The following is a 17093-nucleotide window of genomic DNA, read 5'->3' as shown; positions in this document are numbered from 1 at the left end:
TGGCCCTCCTACCCTTTTTTGATGTGGCTGCCTCTTTAGAATAAACTGTAGGAAAGTCTGCGCTGCCAGTCTTCAGGTCATTTTCAAGTTACTTGCACTGATATAGCTGTTATCTCAGTGTGTCCATGGGACAAGGTGAGTTCAGGATCCTGCCATTTTACCATCTTCCCAGAACTCCCCATGACTTATTTATCCTATGACTGGAAGTTGGTACTTTTTGAACTCCTTCACCTATGTCCCTACCACCCAATGTTTGCTTCTGGCAACTACCAATCTCTTCTCTGTATTTATGAGGTTTTTTCAAATGAATATTTCACATACAACTGAGATATAAGGTATTTTTCTTTCTCTGTCTTATTTCACTTAGCATAATGTCCTTTAGGGCCATCCATGTTGCTGCAAATGGCAAGATTCCACTATTTTTGTGCTGAATAACACTCCATTGTATACATATACCACATTTCCTTTATCCATTTATCCATTCATTGACATTTAGGTGATTTCCATATCTGGTTAGTGTAAATAAATGCTACAGTAAACATGGGAAGGTGCATATATCTCTTGAAGTTAGGGTTTTCATTTCCTTTGAATAAATACCCAGAAGTGGTATTCCTAGATTGGACGGTAGTTCTACTTTAATTTTTTGAGTAATCACCATGCTGTTTTCCATAGTGGTGGCACAAATTTACATTCTCACCAACAGTGCACAAGAATTTCCTTCTCTCCACATCCTCACCAACATTTGTTTCTTGTCTTTTTGATAATAGCTATTCAACAGGTCTGAGGTGCTGTCTCACTGTGATACTGGTTTGAATTTCCCTGATGATTACTTATTTTGAGCATCTTTTCATGTGTCCTTGTTTATCTTTATGTCTTCTTCAAAAAACGTCTTTTCAGATCTTATGCTCATTTTTCAGTGGGTTTGCTTTATGCTTTTGGTTTCTCTTTTGCTGTTGAGTTATGTGAATACTTTATACATCTTGGATTTTAGCCCCATAAGATATTTTAAAATATTTCTTTTATTCAGTAGGTTGCCTTTTTGTTTAGTCGATGGTTTCCTTTGCTATGCAGGTTTTTACTGTGATATAGTCTCACTTCCTTATTTTTGCTTTTGTTTTGGTGTCAAATCCAAAAGGCCTATTGTAAGAGTAATGTCAAGGAGCTGACTGTGTTTTCTTCTAGGAGTGTAATGGTCTCAGAGCTTAAGTTCTAGCACCTTAATTCATTTTGAGTTAATTTTTTTGTGTGGTATAATGTAGTGGTACAGTTTCATCCTTTTGCATATGGCTTTTCAGTTGATAAAAACCATTTATTGCCAAGATGGTGCTTTCCCCATTGTTTATTCTTGACTCCTTTATCATAAATTAATTGACCATCTATGTGCTGTTTTACTTCTGGGCTTTTATTTTGTTTCATTGATCTATGTGGTATTTTATGATGCCATATTTTTTACTACTATAGTTTTGTAATATAGTTCAAAATCATAGTGTGATGCTCCACCTTTGTCTTTCTTAAGATTGTTTGGCTATTTTGAGGTCTTTTTTGGTTCCATAAAAATTTTAGAACTGTTTATTCTATTGTGTGATAATTGCTATAGGGGTTTTGATAGGGATGGCCTTAAATCTTAGATTGCTTTGGGTAGTATGGACATTTTAGCAATATTTTCCACTCCATGAGCACAGATTATTCCATTTATTTGCACCTTTATTTATTTATTTAGTCTGTGTCTTAAAGCTTTCAGTGTATAGATCTTTTACTTCCTTGATTTAATTTGTCCCTAGGTATGTTATTCTTGATAAAATTGTACATGGGATTGTTTTCCTACTTTCTCTTTCTTATAGTTTGGCATAGAAAGGCAACTGAATTTTGTATATTCATTTCAGTATCCTGCAAGCTCAACTGATTTTTTCGTTAATTCTAACAGTTTTTTGGCAAAGTCTTCAGAGTTTTCTTTGTATAATGTACGCCATCTGTAAATAGTGACAGTTTTACTCCTTCCTAATTTGGATGGCTTTTATTTATTTTTATTACCTAATATCTCTCACTAGGACTTCCAATACTATCTTGAATGAAAGTAAACATGGGCATCCTGTCTTGTTCCTGATCATAGAGAAAAAGCTTTTCTGCTTTTTACCGTTGAGTATGATGAGAGCAGTGGGCTTGTCATATATGGCCTAGCAGAGGAGACTGATGTGGGGCTCGATCCTGGAAGGCCAGGATCACGCCCTGAGCTGAAGGCAGACGCTTAACGACTGCGCCACCCGGGCGCCCCGCATTTCTTGTTTCTTGAGGTAGGCATTTATCAACATGAACTTCCCTCTTAAAACTGCTTTTGCTGCATCCAATAAGTTGTGTTATGTTGTTTTCCATTATGCCTTGTCTCGCTGTATTTTTTTTTATCTCTTTCAATGTTGTCTTTGACCCATTCGTTGTTCAGTAGCATGTTGTTTAATCTCTACATACTTAGTTTTCCAGTTTTCTTCTTGTAATTTGATGTCTAGTTTCATATCATTGTGGTTGGAAAAAATGCTTGATATGATTTCAGTCTAATTATAAATGGAATTGTTTTCTTAATTTCTCTCCCTGCTACTTCATTATTGGTGTATAGAAATGCAACAAATTTTTGTGTAGTGATTTTGTATCCTACGACCTTCCTGAACTCATTTATCAGTTTAAGAAGGTTTTTTGTTGTTGTTGAATTCTTAGAGGTTTCTATATATAGTATCATGTCATCTGTAAATACTGAAGGTTTACTTCCTAACTAATTTGGATCCTTTTACATCTTGATTGCTGTGGCCAGGACTTCTAGTACTATGTTGAATGAAAGTGGTGCAAGTGGATTTCTTTGTGTTGTTCCTAATCTTAGGGAAAAACCTCAGTTTTTCACCATTGAGTATGATGTTACTTTTGGGTATTTCATATTTGGTCTTTATAATGTTAAGGTATGTTCTCTCTGAATCTACTTTGTTGAGTTTTTATTGTGAATGGATGTTGTACTTTGTCACATGCTTTTTCTGCATCTATTTAAATGATAATATGGTTTTATCCTTTCTCTTACTGATGAGATGTATTATTCTTAATTGCAAATGTTGAACCACACTTGCATCCTAGGAATAAATTCCATTTGATCGTGGTGAATGATTTTTTAAAAATATATCGTTGGATTGGTTTGCAATATTTTGTTGAGAATTTTTGCATCTGTGTTCATCAGAGATATTGGCCTGTGGTCCTCTTTTATTGTAGTGCCTTTATTTGGTTTGGGTATCAGGGTATTACTGGTCTCATAGAATGAATTTGGAAGCTTTCATTCCTTTTTAATTTTTGATAATTTGATAATGATAGGTATTCACTCTTCTTTAAATGTTTGGTAGAATTTACCTGTGAAGTTGTCTGGTCCTGAACTTTTGTTTTTTGGGAGTTTTTTGATTACTGATTCATCCTCATTGCTGATAATTGGACTGTTCAACTTTTCTATTTCTTCCTGTTTCTGTTTTGGGAGGCTACATGTTTCTTTTCTTCTAGGTTTTCCGATTTGTTGGCATATAGACTTTCACGATATTCTCTTACAGTCCGTTGTAATTCTGTGGTTTGGGGTGTTATTTCTTGTTTTTTTCATTTCCAATATTGAGTTCTTTCTTTCTTTTCTTTCATTTCTTTCACGTCTAAAACTTTGTCAATTTTGTTGATCTTTTCAATGAACCAATTCCTGGTTTCATTGATATGTTTTATTTCTTTCGTTTTGTTTTGTTTCTATTTCATTTGTTTCTTCCTAATCTTTATTATTTCTTTCCTTCTACTGGTTTAGCATTTTGTTTGTTCTTCCTTTTCTAGCTCCTTTAGATGTAAGGTTCGGTTGTACATTTTGAGATTTTTCTTGCTTCTTGAGGTAGGCCTGTTTTGCTATAAACCTCCCTCCTGGAACCACTTTTGCTGCATCCCGAAGATTTTGGACCATTGTGTTTTCATTTTCATTTGTCTCCATCTATTTTTTATTTCCTCTTTGAATTCTTGGTTGCCTTATTCATTGTTTAGTAGCATGATATTTAATCTCCATGTATTTGTGGGGGTTTGGGTTTTTTTTTTTTCGGATTTTTTCCTTGTGGTTGATTTCCAGTTTCATAGCATTGTGATCAAAAAAGCTGCATTGTATAACTTTGATCTTTTTGAATTTGTTGAGGCTTGTTTTGTGGATTAATATATGATCTATTCTGGCAAATATTCCATGTGCCCCTGAAAAAAACGTGTATTCTTCTGTTTGGGGATGGAATGTTCTGAATATATTTGTTAGATCCATCTGGTAAAGTATGTCATTCAAAGCTACTATCTCCTTTTTTTGATTTTCTGTTAGTAATGTCTATCCATTGATGTAAGTGAGGTGCTAAAGTCCCCTATTATTTATCACTATTAATAAATAATAAAACTATTAACTTCCTTTATGTTTGTTAATAGCTCTTTATGTATTTGGGTGCTCCCATATTGGATGGATAAATTTTTACAATTGCTCTTATCTTTACATTGGATTGTTTCCTTTATGTTTATATAGTGTCCTTCCTTGTCTCTTGATACAGTCTTTGTTTTAAAGTCATTTTGCCCTATATAAGCATTCCTACCCTGGCTTCCTTTTCACTCCCATAGGCATGATAAATGTTTTTCTATCCCTTCACTTTCAATCTTCATGTGTCTTTAGGTTTGAAATAAATCTTTTGTAGGCAGCATATAGATGGGTCTTGCTTTTTTTTTTAATTTATCCCCTCCTATGTCTTTTGATTAGAGAATTTAGTTGATTTACATTCAAATTATTGATAGGAATGTACTTATTGCCACTTTGTTACTTGTTTTATGGTTGTTTTTGTTGTTCTTTTCTATTTCTTGCTCCCTCCTCTCATGGTTTGCTGGCTTTCATTAGTGATATACGTGGATTTCTTTCCATTTTTTGCATATCTATGACCAGTTTTCAATTTGTAGTTGTCATCAGGTTTATATATAACATCTTATGCATATAGCAGTCTATATCAAGTTGATGGTCATTTAAGTTTGGACCCATTCTAAAAGCACTATATTTTTATTACTCTCCCTCATCCCGCATTTTAAGTATATTTAGTCATATTTTATATCTTTTATTTTGTGATCCCCTTTACTGATTTTTTTTAGATATACTTAATTTTACTGCTTTTATGCTTCCTAATTTTCTTACTCGTGCTTGTGATCTTTCATTTATACTCAAAGAATCCCTTCAACATATTTTATAAGGCTATTTTAGTGATGAAGAATTCCTTTAGCTTTTGTTTGTCTATGAAACGCTTTATCTCTCCTTCTAGTCTGGATGATAATCTTGTTGGATAGAGTATTCTCAGCTTCAGGTTTTTCCCTTTCAGCACTTTGAGTATATCATGTCACTCACTTCTGGCCCGCAAAGTTTCTGCTGGAAAATCAGCTGATAGTGTTATAGTGTTATAGGGTTTCCCTTGTACGTAACTGTTTTCTCTTGCTGCTTTACAAATTCTCTTTATCACTAATTTTTGCCATTTCAATTACTATGTGTCTTGGAAGGGACCTCCTTGGGGTGATTTTATTGGGGGTTCTTTGTGCATCCTGGATCTGGATATCTGTTTCCTTCCTCAGATTCAGGACATTTTCAGCTATTTATTTCTTCAGGTATATTTTCTTCCCCCCTTTCTCTTCTGGGATCCCTATGACGTGAGTGTTATTACTGAGTTTCCTTAAGCCTAGTCTCATTTTTTAAATTTTTTTCTCTCTCGTTCTGCTTGATTGCTTGTATTTAGTCTCCTTCAGGTTGCTGCTTGGTTTTTCTGTTTTCTCTAGTCTACTTTATTCAATTTACAATTTTTCTATTAAGGATTTTATTTATTCATTTCAGAGAGAGAGTGCGAGCAGGGAGGGGCAGTGGGAGAGGGAGAAAGAATACAAAGCAGACTCTATACTGAGCTCAGAGCCTGACTCGGGGCTCAGTCTCACAACTGTGAGATCACCACCTGAGCCAAAACCAAGAGTCGGATACTTAACCAACTGAGCCACCCAGATGCCTGCTCCTACAGTATTTTTAATTTCAATTACTGAGTTCTTCATCATTAGTTCTTTTTTTTTTTAATTTTCTCTGTTTGTTTAAGTTTTCACTGGGGTCCTCCACTCTTTTCTCCAGTTGAGTGAGTATCTGTATGAACATTTACATTTTTTTCTCAGGCACATTACTTATCTCTGTTTTGTTTATCTCTCTTGCTGTGATTTTGTCCTGATCTTTCATTTGGGACACATTCCTCTGTCTCATTTTGTCAGGGGACGATCTCAGCTCCTAGATTCAGGCTGATCTAAGCCAGACCTGAGGTAGCAGTTTATGAAGTATGCAAATATATATAATCCTTTGAGACTGGCCACCAGAGCTAAGTGTTCTGGAGTTGTTCCCTGCGAAATAGTCATGAAAATCGGGGCTTGAGGGAATCGCTCCTCAGGCTGAAGCTCCTGAGTAAGAAAACTGGCTTATTTCACAAAAAGACTTACATGGGCATTTCATCCTTCTGTCTTGAAGATGGCCTGTCAAGAACTGTCTCTCCAATTAGTTACAGCCTCTAGGACCCAGGAACGCAATTCCCCATTGGCCTCTAAAGCCAGGCAATTATTGGGTATCCCCTGAGCTGTAGCTACAAAAACTAAAGCGCTAGACATAAAAACCAGGTCACCTCTGGGAAATAGTGGCATTATGGAACAATGGCGGAGGGAGAGTGCTCAGACGGCAACTGCTTGTTGGAGCAAGGCAGTGGGTGAGCATAAAGATGGCTCTCTGGGGTAAGGGTCAAGGGGGAAAGCCTAGGATTTGGGGGAAAAAAGATGGTGTACATAGATGGTGCCCACTAGCCTTCATCTCTGCAGATTTTCCCAGAAGACCCCTACATGCTAATTTAGATGCATGCCCATCAGGTTGATGCTTTATGATTAGCAAATGAGCTGTTTTCACAAAGTGTGGGCCTTATCAGCTGCTTCTGAACTGGGCTCTGGGGTGAGTGACTCCAAGTATGGGTGTCCTTTAAGAGCCATTTCTCAGATCACAATGCCCTTCTGGGCATCCTTGAAGTACGCCCTGTTTGTTTACAAAGCTAGATGTTTTGGGAGCTGTCTCTCAGTTGGGGTTCTTAAAAATTGGGATGGCTGATATGGGGTTCAGACCCTTCACTCTATGGAAGCAGCTTTGGGGTTTTAGTTCCTTCTTGTACTACAGGTGGCGGTTGGGGCTCCCGGGTGGCTTAGTTGGTTAAGCCTCTGACTCTTGATTTTGGCTCCGATCATGATCTCAGGATTAAGAGATTGAGCCCTGCGTCAGGCTCCGTGCTCAACATGGAGACTGCTTAAGATTCTCTCCCTCTCCCTCCACCTCCCCTTTCAAAAAAAAAAAAAAAGTAGGTGGGGTTCATGGTGGGATTTTGTCACAGCTTCTTTGATGTGTTTTTTTCTGGTATGCTCAATGTGTGATTGTTGCCTAGCTAGTTTTTAGGGTTTTTTCAGAAGAAATTATTCTACATGTAGCTGTAGATTCAATGTGTCAGTGGGGGAGAAGGTGAATTCAGGACCTTCCTATGTTGCCATCTTGAATGGGCAACATCAGTGTTTTGATTTCCTATCTGATTAACTTATTAAATTCTCTTACTAGTTGTAATTGTTTATAGATTTTCTTTGCCGTATCCATCAAGACAAATTTCCATCTATAAATAATTTTTTTTCTGATTTCACAATCTTTCACAACTTTTTCTTCCATTTTTGTTGTTTTTCACCACTTCTTTAATCTGGTCTTTATTCAAAATGAGCTGCCCAAAATTATTTGACCTTTATGGAATAAATTAAGTTTTTGCAGCATGTTGGTTTTTTTTCTGTGGTGGGTTTTTTCTGCTGGCATCTGTTCAGCTGCTAGTTTCTTGGCAGCTGCAACCTTTTTTCCCACCAAAGAGTTCTGCCTCCCTTTCTTCCCTACCCCTGGTTACTTGCCTAGAACCCCCTTCTTATCTGATTTGGCTTCTAGTGTTGCTGCAGATTTACCCACCTGGAGCTTCCGATTCTTGACCTGGTGAAGAATGTTGTTCTACTTTATGATCTTTAAATATGAGTTTAGTTTCAACATCATTCTCAGGTTTTTCAGTGGATTCTTCTTTAGGACTCTATAGTGAAACTTTTTGGTTATTCTAAGAGGGATCTTTGGATCTCTGTGATTTTTAAGATTCTGTTAAGGTCTGTATTGAAAACTGTGTGCATGGAAATTGTATTTACTCTTGAGAGTAAATCATCTATCTTAGAGAAAGCACTTTTAATCCAAATGTAGAAACATTCCACATCCCCACCAGGAGCAAGTTTCAAAATATTCCGTTTGTTTACATGAAGCAGAGTAATTCCTGGTATGTTTCTGAAGACCTTGATGAAACTTGTCCTTTTTATTGATATTTCAGAGCCTGCTGCTCTGCATACAATCACCACTTTTCATTTTGCTTTTGCAGCTTTTGCTTGCTGAGAGGCATGGAACTTTATGATATCATCCTAGGCCCTGAGTTTCTTAAGTGAAGTAGATTCCATAGTCATCTCTTAGCTTTCAACTTTATTTTCAACTATCAAAGGAAGTTCAGGAACTTTCTCAATATAATGACCTTTAGATATGACCAGCACTGGTAAGGCCAAAGCAGCCAGGGCAGAGCAGAAGACATAACACTTCCGTGATGTGTTCATTCTGTGTTTCCAATGGTGTGAGGTTTTGGCTGGCACAAACATGGGGTTTCACAACACTTATCTCCAAAAGCACCCTGGGCAGAACTGTGAGTCACACCATATTGAATTCTGGGAATTCAAGCCACACTCTGTTCATACCCGAACACCCAGCACTGGTTTGATGGCCTGCTAATTGACTGGCAGCATAGTGCTGTCTGTTTTCATAGCACAAGTTGAACAAATTTCACGACATATGGTCAAATGGAAGCCTTGAACACAGCAGGCAGTTGCATTTTTTGCCAGATAACTGCCCTTTTTGGAGTAGTTATCAATGGTTGATATCAATGGTTGCCCCACACCATAGTGGGGAAAAGAAGGAAGACTACACTCCCCTCAACCCAATAATTCCCATAGGAAAAGCTGCCCCCTATCTTACTAAGCTAGATAGAACTTCTTCTTTTCCTTTTTTTTTTTTTTTTTTAGATTTTATTTATTTATTTGAGAGAGAGAGTGCACATGCAGCAGAGAGAGAGGGAGAAGCAGGTTTCCTATTGAGCAGAGAGCCCAACACAGGGCTCTATAACAGGACCCTGGGATTATGACCTGAACCAAAGGCAGATGCTTAACTAACTGAGCCAGCCAGGTACCCCTGGCTAGAACTTCTTAAATATGTACTAAAAACAAGTGATATCAGGATTCCTCATTTTATTTTTTATTTAAATTTAGCATTTTAATATTTCATTATAGCATATGAAGAATACTGTTTTATAAAAACATATTATCAGGTGTCTAACTTATCTATTGTTGCATAACAAGTTTCTTTAAAAATTAGTGCCTCAATGCTGTTGCCACCTCCTTCTTCTGCCACTGCTGGTGTGAAGTGTGCTTGTGTGCTCTTTCGGTGCAGAGCAGGTGCCTCTTTATGAAACAGCAGCTAAGGACACTCGAGCACTTGCCATGGCCTACGAAAAGGCAAAGGAAGGAGACCAGACTGAGAATAGTGATGATATCAATTTGAAGTTGATGGGGCAGGATGGTTCTGTGGTGCAGTTTAAGATTAAGAGGCATACATCACTTAGTAAACTAATGAAAGCCTATTATGAATGACAGGGTTTGTCAGTGAGGCTGATCAGATTCTGATTTCATGGGCAGCCAATCAATGAAAGAGACATACCCACACAGTTGGAAGTGGAGGATGGAGATACAATTGATGCGTTCCTGCAGCAGACAGGTGTCTACTAAAAAGGGAACCTGCTACTTTACTCCAGAACCCCTTCCTCCAGACCAAGGAAACATTCTCAATCAGAAAACCACAATTTGGTTCCACCACATTCTAACTTACTTCAATGTAGTTTTCTCTATTCTTTCATTTTTTCCCCTTTCCCATTCCTTTATTGTACGTGAAGTAAGGGTATATGTGCACAAGCATATTGTATTTTCTTAAAGTAAATGGCCAATGATATGTTTTGATCAACATCAAAAGGAGATGGGATGACCTAAAAATACTGGTTCTGTGAAAATACCCTCTTTCTCCATTAGTGGCATGCTCATTCAGCTCTTATCTTTATATTCCAGTAAGTTATTTTGCTCTCACTGTTTAACAACAGCAAAAACAACAACATAAAAATCCTTGCCCACCTTGTTCAATTGGAGAATTTAAATGTTTTTCATTTATCATTGTAAAACCAAGGACAATTTTATAACTTTTTTGTACATATCTATCACATGTAGGGTAATCTGTCTTTAAGTAAGGATAAATTACTCTAAAAAAAAATGAATTCCAGGTAGTTTTCCCTTCAAGTCAAGCATCTTATTTAAATAAACTTCTTATTTAATATGAAAAAAAGAATCAATATCTCAAAATAACAATAAAGTATATTATATTACTTGTGGGTGGGTTATGAATCTTGGTGCACCTTAGGAGTATGATTTTGGCTTGCGGTCATCTCACGAAGATGTATTCAAAATGTCAGCCATGGGTATGGTTAAAATGTCAATCAGGGCTCTAGTCATCTAGATTGGAGTTGGAGTATCAGCTTCCAAAATGGCCAACTCATATGTCTGGCAAGCAGGTGCTTGTTAGATGGAGACTTTAGATCCTTTCCACACGGACTTCTCTGTAAGGTTGCTTGAATGTCCTCACAGCATAAAAGCTGGCTTCCCTTAGAGTGAGCAATCCAAGAGACAGGAAAGCAGGAGTCAAGATGTTTTCATGACAACCTAAAAATCACATACTGTTATTTCTACAATATCTTGCAGCCCAATACAATAAGAGGTAATTATATAAGTGCATGGGTACCAGAAGGTAGGGATCAGGGATGCCTGGGTGGCTCAGTTAATTGAGTGTCTGTCTTCAGCTCTGGTCATAGTCCTGGGGTTCTGCGGTTGAGCCCCATCTCAGGCTCTCTGCTCAGTGGGAAGCCTGCTTCTTCCTCTCCCTCTGCCTGCTGCTCCCCCTGCTTGTGTTCTCTCTCTCTCTCTCTCAAATAAATCTTAAAAAAAAAAAAGAAGAAAAGAAAAAGAAAAAAAAAGAAGGTAGGGATCATTGGGGACCATTTTAGAGACTAAATGCTATATCAAATTAGTATCTTCTATTAATAGTTTTGTCCTATTTTATCAAATTCTTTATCAGCATTTGATGTGATCATGAAATTTTCTTTAAAATGTAAATGCAATTAATTACTTTAGTTGATTAATGATCAGCAAATCTTATATTCTTAGATATATCCTAAAACTGTATGATATAAATACATATTTGAAACTACTCTTGAGTATTTGCTAGAACTAACAAAGCGATTTGCGCCAGTTTTTTCTTTTATAGCTAAATACTACTATGTTTTTAATATTAAGAAATCTGTTCAGGTTTTCAAATTCTTTTTTTCTTCAAGTTTTAAGTTGTCCATTATATTCTCTTAAAGTTGATGATGTTATTCCCATTACTTTTCACTCTCCATACCATGCAATATATCCCTTTTTTCATTCTAGATAGTCTTTATAATTTTTTTCTTTTTCTTTATAATTTTTCTTTTTCTCTTGATCTCTTTCAAGAAGATAATCTGTTTTTCATTAGTTTCAAAAATAGAACCTTTGACATTGTTGATCCTCTATTTCATTTTCCCTTCCAAATTTCCAAATCTATTTGACTTTTGGTCTTCATAATTATAATTGTGGTCATATATGCTTTTCTATGCATGATATAAGTGTATATTCTTTACTTGATGCCTACAGTTTTCCATAATTTGTAACTAAGTTACAAATTTATCTTTTATCTGTTTAATTGACAATTTGCTGGAAGAGATCTTCCACTATAATAGGGAATCATATCACATTATAGTTTAGTTTTTTAAAAATATATTTGAAGCTATATTAACATATTCTAATTAATGACCTAATATTACAGTTTTTGCAAAGTCATACTTTTCATTATTATATAAAAACCATTTAACCTTAGACTTAATTCATAGAAAGGTGAAATGTGGTCTTTTTAGACGTGAAAAGACAAAGTTTGCCTCTTAGCATCACTTCAAGGAAATTACTTGAGTTGTTCATCATCAAAATAATAAAGTAATCCAAGAGAAGGAAGTCCCAGGATCTAAAAAACGTGGATCCACCCAGATAAATAATAAAGGGAAATCCTGGAATGAGATCTCTATTTAAAAAACAAAACAAAACAAAAAAACCTAAGTACAACAGGTTTGGATTGTAGAAAGAGAATGAACTCTGAGAGTTTGGTAACAAGGGAAAAGTCTTTATAGCAAAAAATGTGTATTTATGAGGTTAAAAGTTAGGCTGTGATAAAGACACATAATGCAAGAGTAGAGGAGCAACAAGACACTCCAAGGAGGGAGGTGGGGAAACTGGATGAGAAAGAATTTGTCCAAATATGAAGCAAAAAAAATTTAAAAAGTGTACTTTTAAGTACCTGATAAGTCATCTATTTAAGTCATCGCTAGATGCCTACTGAAGAAAATATAATCCAGTATGCCACTTGGTCAACTAGAGCACAATTTTTATTTAGTCATTAAAAATGATTGGCATATGGATGAGGGCAGTTAGAGAAGTGTTAATATGCTTATCGTAAAAAAATAAGGAATCAAAAGATCACTGTTGAAGATACAGAGGTTTGTATATGTTTTTACATTTAAAATGGAAAGGACAGACTATCTAAAATGTAAATATGAAAAACTGAAGAAACTACCTGTGAGCTGCATAGTTGTCTTTCATGTCATGATATCAATAACTATTTTCTACAGTTAATAAATCAATAAATAGTGATGTATATTCTGGAATTATGGAAATACGCATTTACGTCTGGGAGGCTGATGAAATTACTCAAGAACTTCCATGTGTTTGTAGTCAGCTGCAACATCTCACATTGAGGGTAAGAGCTAAGTACTCCCTGTCCTTTAAATAAAAGGGTGGGTCACTTTGTGGCATCCTTTTTGTTGTCCTTCTAAGACATACTTGTCAAAAATGTCCCTCTTCAAAGTAAGATTTGAATGCTCTGACTAGATGCTGGTTGTGGGGGAATCTGCTAGGTCATGCTCATCTGAAGGAGAATGAGTTTCTTGGCAATTCCAAGCCAGAATGCTTGCCAACTATTGGGGGGAAAGTAACCAACACTCGAACCAATAATGAAAAATGCCTCAACTTTGGGGAACTGGACCAATGAGCAGACAAAAGACCAGTTGGAAGCTAAAAAGCATGTTCTGCAGTGACTGTCAGAAGCCCAGAGGATTTTGAGGCCTTGCCTTTATGGCCCAGTTGCTGCTTGCTATTAGTGTTGGGCTGGCATGAAAGTATATATAGCAGCAACAGGGATGCTGGCTTTTGTAATCTGTAAACCCATGGTTTGCTAGTGAGCAGAATGGTGAGGGAGTCTGATGATAATTTTCAGCTCATGGTGGGGGTGTGGGCGGGTGAATCCTTTAGGATAATATAAACCCAACCACCATGAGCTGAGTATAGCTTTGAAGAAAATTCATCACGTGAAGCAATTACAGCATCTTGGTGATGTCTAAGAAGGAATTCACTGAAAAGCTAAACAAATGCATTTATTTGGGCAATTAGAATTGCAGTTTGGGAGACACAGGTTCAGGTAGAAACTTGATTCATGCTCTAAGGGAAACAGAGATTGAGCAAAGTTATAAAGGCAAAAATGTTTTAAGTGCAGTTCTCATTTAGGTCTTCTGTGCAAAACAAGGATTAAAACTAGGTTAACTGGGATTACTTTGGTTGATATGCAAATGGTGGATCAAAACTTGTTAAATTGCATTGGCTCCGTTCAAAGTGAAGAATATGAATGATTCAGTGTCATGGTGAGAAGAAAGTTAAGTTCAGGCTGAGGACTTACGTCTGGCAAAGAGTTGATAATTCCTCCTTTCTTATGGCCTCCTGACCCCATTTTTAAAAAGAGTTTCTCTTAGCTAGGCTTGATTGTTCAGTTTTGAAACCTTCTATACATTTCCCTTTTTTGGTCAAGGTCTTTCTTAACAAGAAAGCATCCATAATCAGTCCTTCGGTTTGGGCCCCACTGCATTGCCAGCAAGGTTAGTACCTGCTCTGGGTTCATCATGTTCCTCAGAACGGAGACTCTCATATGCTTACATTCTATCTCTAAGCCTGTTGTGTGCAAGTCCTAGGACCACATCTGAGAAAGAAGGAGGCCTTTTAGGGAGAGGGACTTTAGGCTGTGGTTAAAGTTTACTTTTTTGTTGTCGAAGTGTAGGTCTGATTAATACTTTTTACGTTCCAACCATTCCTTTGACATTTTGAGTAGCAAAATTTGAGAGTACTGACATTTGAGTAGTGAACTACAAACAGCTTAAATATAACAATTAAGATACAGGTTATGATAATGGTTAATAGTATGACTTGTAAACCCAAACACAAAAGAGCTCCAAGCCCCAAGAAAGCCAATTAAAAATCTTAGTCAATGTAAAGTTAAACCATCCTGGGGAAAATTGTGAATATATCTTTAGGGAATTGACCAATTTAAATAGCTTAATAGTTTTTAGTTCCACCTTTTGTGAAGTGTTGATCTATATACAGCAAGCAGTGTTTTCTATTGCATAGGCTTCTCCTGGGACAGCTAGAGGGTTATCTGAAACTATTCTGTTGTCTAGTGTAATATACTATAACTAGTATACGGAGTCTAGGGGCCTCTGGTGGGCTCTAACGGCTCTAGCAATGGACAAGACAATTCTATTTACAGTTTGAGATTTCTCATCATAAATTCGAGAGCACTGCCCCCTCATCCCTTTGCCTATGTCTGCCCAAGAGAAAAGGATTTTGAAAAGATAATTGCCTTTGACTCCAGAAAATAAAGCTGGGAGGTGACAACCTTGACTGTGACTGTAAGAGCCATCCTCATATTCTGAGGGATCTTTATATGGGTAACAGGATGCTGAGGGCCCTCTTTTTTGGGCTATGAGTACCTTGAGATTGTTTTGTAACCAATTTTAGGACAGGAAAAAGGGCAGCCTAAAAAGCAAGTAAGACCAAGTTCCCTCTAGTTGTCAAGGCGTGTGTATGCCCAAGGTTAATAACCATAGCCACAAACAAAAATATATCCTTTAGGGGTACCAGATTGGTTTTAGAAATTGAGGATTGGTTAGTAGGTAGAGAAGTTGTAATATTAAAATGATGGTAAAGGTAGGATGTAGTGTGTTAATCATTTAAAATGGTGATGGTGGTAGAAGTATAAATACAGGGCTGGTCCTGAGTCTTGGGAAAGCAGTCTATTCAGATGTCATCTTCTGATCCTCATTAATTTGAATAGGAAGAATCTAGTGTCTGTAAGGACCAGGACCATGTGTCGGGTGGAGACTTCTTTAGCTGTGAGATGTGTACCCAAGTCTCAATATTTTTTTTAGTTGTACAGCATTGTTAGTGGTCTGGAGCATTCTGTAGGGTCCCTTCCAACAGGGCTTGAAGGCTATCTTTCTCTGATGACTTCTCTAGAATACCCAGTCACCAGGCTCCAGATTGGGAGCAACAGGGTCCTTTGAATCGGGACCCTGGAAGCCTTTCTTAACCAGTGGTGATAGGCTTGAGCATAAGGTATTAGAAACTTTCAGTAGCAGGTCATACTAAAATAAGACAATAAGGAATCAGCAGAAGTTTGGAATAAGGAATTCCAAGAAGTTTGCAAAGTTTCTGTTAGAGCTTGTATAATTTGCCCAGGGAAGTGGGTGCTTCAACCATTGGAGGTTATGGAAGGTACACCCCAAGGGGGAAACATAGCAATTTTTGTTCCATTGAGGGCATCAGCCTTGCAGCAGGGAAAAGTTTCAACCCATCTGGAAAACATAACAAATAAGAGCATGTGGTAGCCCATACTAAGTGGTAGTTGAATGAAGTCCAGCTACAGGTGTTCAAAGGGTCTAAAAAGAGGTCTGAGGCTCTGGAAGCAAAAACAGTTTTTCTGGGATTATAGACCAAAGAGATTAGATCTTCTGGTAGACTGTTTTTGTGACTTTGTAGAAGTCTCATTACCAGCGTCTATATTTATAATTTGAATCATTTTAAATGCACTATGGTGTGTGAAGGAATAGAAAAACTGAAAAATGGGGTTAATTAGGAAGCCAGGAAGAATGAGGCAGCTATCTTGGGTTTCCCATAGCCCTGACTGTCCCTTAATTCATAGTCACTGTTTTTCTATCTTAATTTCTGATTTAGGAGTGAACTATTGCCATGTTACAAGGACATCAGGATAGCAGTAATCTGGTAATGACGGACCATATTTCGTAGAAGCAGAAAGGACTTTATGCATATGTGGCAGTCTTATAAATATAGTATAAAGAAGGGTCAGTGTTACTTCTTTTACAATGTTTCCCATGTAATTTACATATCAAATAAGCCTAATTAGATTAATAAATCCTTTGGAATATTCCAGAGCAGAAAGACTTCATTTAGATTTGGAGAAGTTTGTCAAAAATACCTTTTAAAGACTTTATAACGCTTGCCTAAATAGGATCACAGGTCATTATGAAACTTAATATGTAGAAGTTAAAGAAACTTTCATAATCTTATCAGAAACAGACCAAAACTCCAAGAAAACTTTGTCCTTTTAAAAGAAAACTAAATTCTGATTTCGTATCAGCGTATGATACTAAAACTTATTTTTAAATAACTTCATTTAATTCCTAGCAAGCTTGACCACAAATTAAAATTCCTTTTTAAAGATTACTTTTGTGCAATCCTTCCTCAACTTTTTCCCCCTACATCCTGATTTTTGTCCTGTTTGTTGTTGTTGTTGTTGTTGCTTTTCCTTAAAAAACCAGCCTCACTTTAGGAAAACATTACTTTCAACAAAAACACATCTCAAAACATACTCCCCCAACACACACCATACCTCCATTTCTCCTACCTTCTCTTAATGAAAACACATC

At 36.7% G+C, this 17093-nt stretch overlaps 2 pseudogenes; one reads left to right on the top strand and one right to left on the bottom strand.

The window, feature by feature from the left end:
- Positions 1 to 7824: 7824 nt before the first annotated feature.
- On the bottom strand, positions 7825 to 9659 carry LOC109490399 (annotated as a pseudogene).
- On the top strand, positions 9658 to 9942 carry LOC109490402 (annotated as a pseudogene).
- The last annotated feature ends 7151 nt before the right edge of the window (positions 9943 to 17093 follow it).

The sequence above is a fragment of the Ailuropoda melanoleuca genome, chromosome 2 (genome assembly GCF_002007445.2).
Source record: "Ailuropoda melanoleuca isolate Jingjing chromosome 2, ASM200744v2, whole genome shotgun sequence".
NCBI lineage: Eukaryota > Metazoa > Chordata > Mammalia > Carnivora > Ursidae > Ailuropoda > Ailuropoda melanoleuca.
The sequence above is the reverse complement of the archived record's forward strand: the minus strand, read 5'-3'. Positions and strand labels throughout refer to the sequence as shown.